Source organism: Triticum dicoccoides, chromosome 4A, assembly GCF_002162155.2.
Source record: "Triticum dicoccoides isolate Atlit2015 ecotype Zavitan chromosome 4A, WEW_v2.0, whole genome shotgun sequence".
NCBI lineage: Eukaryota > Viridiplantae > Streptophyta > Magnoliopsida > Poales > Poaceae > Triticum > Triticum dicoccoides.
In genome coordinates this window covers 625,014,182-625,019,974 of record NC_041386.1, presented here as the reverse complement: position 1 = coordinate 625,019,974, position 5,793 = coordinate 625,014,182, and the positions used below count along the sequence as shown (strand labels likewise).

General features: G+C 46.5%; 1 pseudogene; it reads right to left on the bottom strand.

Annotated features, from left to right (window-relative positions):
• Positions 1-960: 960 nt before the first annotated feature.
• On the bottom strand, positions 961-1,099 carry LOC119290314 (annotated as a pseudogene).
• Between the last annotated feature and the right edge of the window lie 4,694 nt (positions 1,100-5,793).

Sequence of the window (5,793 nt, the reverse complement as noted above, 5' to 3'; positions counted from 1 at the left end):
ACTTTTGTTACCGTTACCGTTACTTGCTCGTTACAAATTATCTTGCTAGCAAACTACTCGTTACTTATAATTTCAGTGCTTGCAGAGAATACCTTGCTGAAAACCGCTTGTCATTTCCTTCTGCTCCTCGTTAGGTTCGAACTCTTAATTATCGAAAGGACTATGATTGATCCCCTATACTTGTGGGTCATCACACCTACCCGAAGAGGGTTTGATGGCACCGAGTACTTGCTTCATGGCATCTTGTCCCATGTTCTTGCTAAGGTATATACCTGTCCTACCCCTTCCTCGACGAAGGACTCTCCTCCCTCCCTGATCCTTTACAAGAAAATGGGTGAATTTCAAAGAATGAAATGTTATCAATAGCTAGTCGGCTAGCAGAGATTAAACTCTTATCAGCCTCAGGAACATGAAGGATATTTTTAAGAAGATCATGACCAGGGTTATGAATATGAGAGTGACCAATATGCTCAATGGTGATACCTGAACTACTCACCATCTGGAGTTATCCATTTTCGGTGTACCGATCTCAAACGGTGAGCTTCCCTAGGTCTCTTGTGATGTGACCTGTCGCACCACAGTCCAGATACCAGTTGGTAACAATTCCATACTGGGGCGCGGCCATGTTTGCTGGTCTCTCTTCCCCTCACTAGTAGGAGGAATTCGTACCGTTTCCAGCACCTCCAGGCCGGGTGTCCAATTTGCCGAAGATTTGACATGTTGGTTTGGCAGAGGAATTGTTATTGGAGTTCCCTCTGCCGTCATTGCCTTCCCCATTGCAATGATTAGGCGGCTTGGAAAATTGTCGTGACCACGATCACCGCCGCCGACTTTCCTGTTGGGGAAGTTGCGTTCGCGGCCACCACCACCGCAGTTTTTTGTTCTTCTTCTTTGTGAAGCGCTCACAAGCAGCGGCATTGGCATACAAATGAGAGGATCGGCCACAAAGGCTCATGCGGACTTTGAAGCTTAGGAGCTGCGAGTACAACTCCAGGAAAGTGACTCGCTCTAGCCAGGAGCACATGGTAGAAACGATCGGGTCGAACTCCTCATCAAGCCCGGCAAGGATGTGAGAGACAACATCCTCTTCATCAACCTTCTTCTCTGAAGCAATTAGTTCATCACATAAAGTCTTGCTCTTACCAACATATTCAGTGATGCTGATTTTGCCCTTCTGCAGATTCACCAACGCAATCCTGACGTTGACAATCCTTACACGGGTGTGCGAGGTAAACATCCCTTGCACCATGTTCCACAGCTCCGCTGCGGTGTGGCAAGACACCACCTGGATAGCCATCTCGCGTGGCAACGTGGTTAGCAGGTAGGAGAACACATGTTGATCTTGCGCGTACCACACGGTGAAGTCGGGGTTGGTTGCCTTGGACTTGGTCTTGCCATCGTTGGAGGTGACCTCAATGGTCATGGGCGCCTTCTTGGTGTCGAGATAGTTTTCCATCTGCGCCCCCTGATGGCAGAGGGGACGGTGGCGCGCCATTGAACGTTGTTCCCTTTCATAAGCATCTCGGTTGCAGCGTGAGCAAATGGAGAGGAGGGGAAGGATAGTCATGTGAGTTTATATTGTCCGGTTATCCCGTGTCTGCTCTGTAAGAGGGCTTCGTAACTATGTTGTACTGTTTGGCTGCATAATTTGGTTTGTGCTTTATCTATAAAGCGGGGCAAATGCTTGTTTCGAGAGGTTTTCTCAGGTTCACAACAACACAACTCCGATTGCAGTATTAAGGTACTCCAGGATGCTTCATCCACCATGTTCAGTTTCGTCTGAACATGCTTTCCAAGATGGCACAGATGTAAGACCGACACGTCTCAACCTGCCATCAGCTATATAGTTGTTATGATGTGGCTACATTTTTAACACAATTATTTGGCTTAACCAGAAGGCATATCTTGTGGTGTAGGCAGTTGTGTAGAGGTCTTAGAAGCAGCTCTGCGGCTCGATCAACCCAGTTGTTGTGCTTTGCACATTTTCACAATAAACCGTGATGGCTTGCTCTTTCTTGTTGTACCACAGCTGCACTTCCTACATGGTACACGTATGGAGTTCAAAATCATGCCTATTGGTGTCGCCGACGAGCCATATATACTGATTTATCTCACATCATACATGTTGATGGCTGAAGTCTACGTGCAGATAACACAGTGAGAAAAACTACAATCAGGATGACGTTTATATACACATTGGATGCACGTTAACGTTGTGTTCCCGTTACCTAGCACGGGCTGTCAATGTTGTGGTTGCAGTAGTGCTGATATCAATCAGGAAGGGATTCTACATGCTTGACATGTTGTAATGCATGAATGTGACTTGCTTCACCGTGAACAGCTTGGAATTAGCCCATATTTTGATCTTAACCATGTTTCTGCTGTCGTCAACACACACCATCACGTTCTTCACCGACTCGTACTCTAACCCCTGTTGGTGACCTAGACTCCTAATACTAGTCGATATAAAAACAGAAAAAGTACTCCCTCCGTCCCAAAATAAGTGCCTCAACTCTAGGACAACTTTGTACAACTCACAAAGTTATCCTAGAGTTGAGACACTTATTTTGAAAGGGAGGGTGTTAGCCAAGGGGGGCTATGGCCCCCATACCCTAGAGAAATTATGTGAAATACCATTAGTTAAGCTAAAATCTTGAAGATTATCAAAGTTTAAGCTGATTTTTTTTCCTTATTCCCCCCTCAAGTCTGCTTTGCCCCACCAATAATCTTTGTCAAGCTCCGCCACTACTTGGGATGATCTTTTGATCAACGAGGCCATCAACCTTGTGGTGAATGCAGTTGTTGTGCCATTAACCTTGGGTAGTGCAATACGGCTCGGCGGATGATCCAATAGGCCATCAACCTTGTGGTGAATGCAATTGTAGAAGTCTTAGAAGCAACTCAATGGCTCGATTAAACCAGTTGTTGTGCCCTACACATTCTCGCAATAAGTCGTGTTGGTTTTCTCGTGATTGTTTTAGCTCGCTGCCCTTCTTGCTGAAGAATGCCACTTCAGGAGTACGTACAGTTACAGTTGAAAGTCATGGCTAGTGGCGACACTGAAAAGTCGTAGATACTACTGTATCTCAGGTCGCCGATGCTGATGGTTGAAGTCTGCGTGCAAATAACACAGACCGAGAAAACATCAACCAGTATGATGTTTATATACATCGATGCACGTATGTGTTCCCATTACCTAGCTGAGGCAGTCAATGTTGCGGCGAAGTAGAAGGAATAACTGCGAGATCACAGGAGGAAAGGCCTATTTATAACCCACGAAAAGATCAGAGGAGAAAACCAAAAGGAACCCTAAAAAAAACCCAAAAGGAACACAAAACCGCTAGCGACACCGTCTCTGGACTGAACGAATAAAGCGGCACCGATCAAGCCAGCGATCGCAACTACGCGTGGACCCTGGCGAGAGAGAGGTCCTATGTGCCGCATTCTGCGGTAGATATACGTGCTCCATCGCACAGGGGTGCTCCTGACTGGGCCGGCCCATTGCGGTGCGCTTTGAATGCGATGGTGTCAAATCGCAAAAAATTAATACAAGGTAGATGGGATTTTCGAACTCACGGCTGCCTACTGGCGCACACTTGCTACTACCACCACGCCAGAACAGATATGGTCACAGATAAGCATTGCCAAGTTTTGGAAACTAATAGCGCTAGCAGACTTAACACTATTTGAAAATAATCCCAAACAAAAATTCCAAAATTTATGTTATTTTCTGAACTTCGAACAATTTTATGAAATGGCGAAAAAATTTGAAATTTCCAAAAACAATTCGTAAATATGAATATTTTCCGAATTTGTGAACAAAAATTCAAAGTGGGAACAATTTTTAAAATCATGAACATATTTTTTATTTTTAGACCAAAGTTAGAAACGGAGAACAATTTTAAAACTTACAAACAAATTTGAAACGTGAACATTTTTTGAATACGTGAACAAAAATTTGAAAACAAGAATAATTTTCGAAAACATGAACGTTTATTGAAATCCCGGTCATTATTTGAAAAGTTCCAAAAAAATGAACAAAAACATACCAAACATTTTTTGGAAAATGAGAACAATTTTTTAAATGCCCGATTTTTTTTGAAAATGCAAACATTATTTGAATTTATGAAAAAATATTGAAAGCACGAATTTTTTTACAAAATTGAAAATATTTTAAAAGTACGAACATTTTTTCCAATTTCTGAACAAAATTTGAAACCTGATTTGTTTTTAAAAATGAACTTTAAATATAACGGAAACGAAAAAAAGAAATAGAAAAGGAAAAGAAAAAAAGAAACGGAAAAATCGACAAAAAAACGGTTCAAGGAGCCTTCTAGAAGTTTCCCAAAACCAGAAAAACTCGGCTGGGAAACTCTAGAAGGTTCCCAAAACCAGAAAGTGCCCCAACTGTTTAACGGGCCGGCCCACGTGAGCGCTTCGATCGCCAGCTCTGTGCGTTGCGTCGACAGTTCGACGCAACGAGCGGCATATAGGGAATTCCTTGGCGAGACGCACACGTGAGCGAGCAATCACGCGATAGCAATAACAAAGCCCACTCATGTCGGCCCACACATGCACCCATCTACGCAAGAGAACAAATGCAATTAGGTCAACAGGACAGGGATGGCCCACATGCACCCACATGGCCGGGCTATACAATATACATGCACAAACCATATGTTCAACACCCCCCACAGTCGAAGCGTCGTCGGGGACGCAAAGACTGGACCTGAACTCCTCGAAAGAAGAAGTAGGCCGTCCTTTTTTCATAACATCGGCGAACTGCTGCGCCGTTGGGACGTGGAGGACTCGGACGCGCCCAAGAGTCACCTACTCATGAACAAAGTGTATGTCGAGCTCAATATGCTTCGTTCGACGATGGCGGACCGGGTTGACGGAGAGGTACACGGCGGAGACGTTGTCGCAGTAGACGAGCGTGGCCTTGTGAACATCACAAAGCAACTCCTGGAGCAGCTGACGAAGCCAAGAGTATTCAGCAACGGCGTTAGCCACTGCCTAATACTCTGCCTCGGCACTCGAGCGGGAGATGGTGGGCTGTCGCTTGGAGGACCAAGAGATCAGAGACAGCCCAAGGTAGACACAGTACCCCGAGGTGGAGCACCGTGTGTCCGGGCAGCCAATCCAGTCCGCATCAGAGTAGGCGATGAGGTCGGTGGAAGCGGAGGCCGTCAACGTAAGTCCCATGGACTGGGTGCCGCGTATGTAACGGAGGATACGCTTCACCAGAGTCCAGTGAGAGTCGCGCGGAGCATGCATATAAAGACTGACCTACTGAATAGCATACTGCAAGTTGGGGCGCGTCAGGGTCAGGTACTGTAAAGCACCCACAATGGAGCGATAGAAGGCCGCATCGGATGCGGAAGAACCCTCCGGAGCGGAAACCTTGGCCTTGGTGTCGACAGGCGTGGGAGCATGCTTGTAGTTAAGCATGCCGGCTCAATCGAGAAGCTCATGGGCGTAGCGCTGCTGGTGCAGGAAGAACCCATCTGACCGTCGAACTAGCTCGATTCCAAGGAAGTAGTGCAGGGGCCCCAAGTCCTTCAGGGCAAACTCATCGCGAAGACGAGCAGTAAGCGCTGGAGGAGCGCGGCAGTGGATGCCGTCAGGATGATGTCGTCGATGTAGAGCAGCAAGTAGGCCGTGTCAACTCCGTGATGGTACACGAAGAGGGACGCATCAGAGCGAGTCGACGTAAATCCGAGCGTCTGCGGGAATGCAGTGATGCGCTGGTACCAGGCCCGAGGCGCCTGCTTCAACCCGTAAAGGGAACGG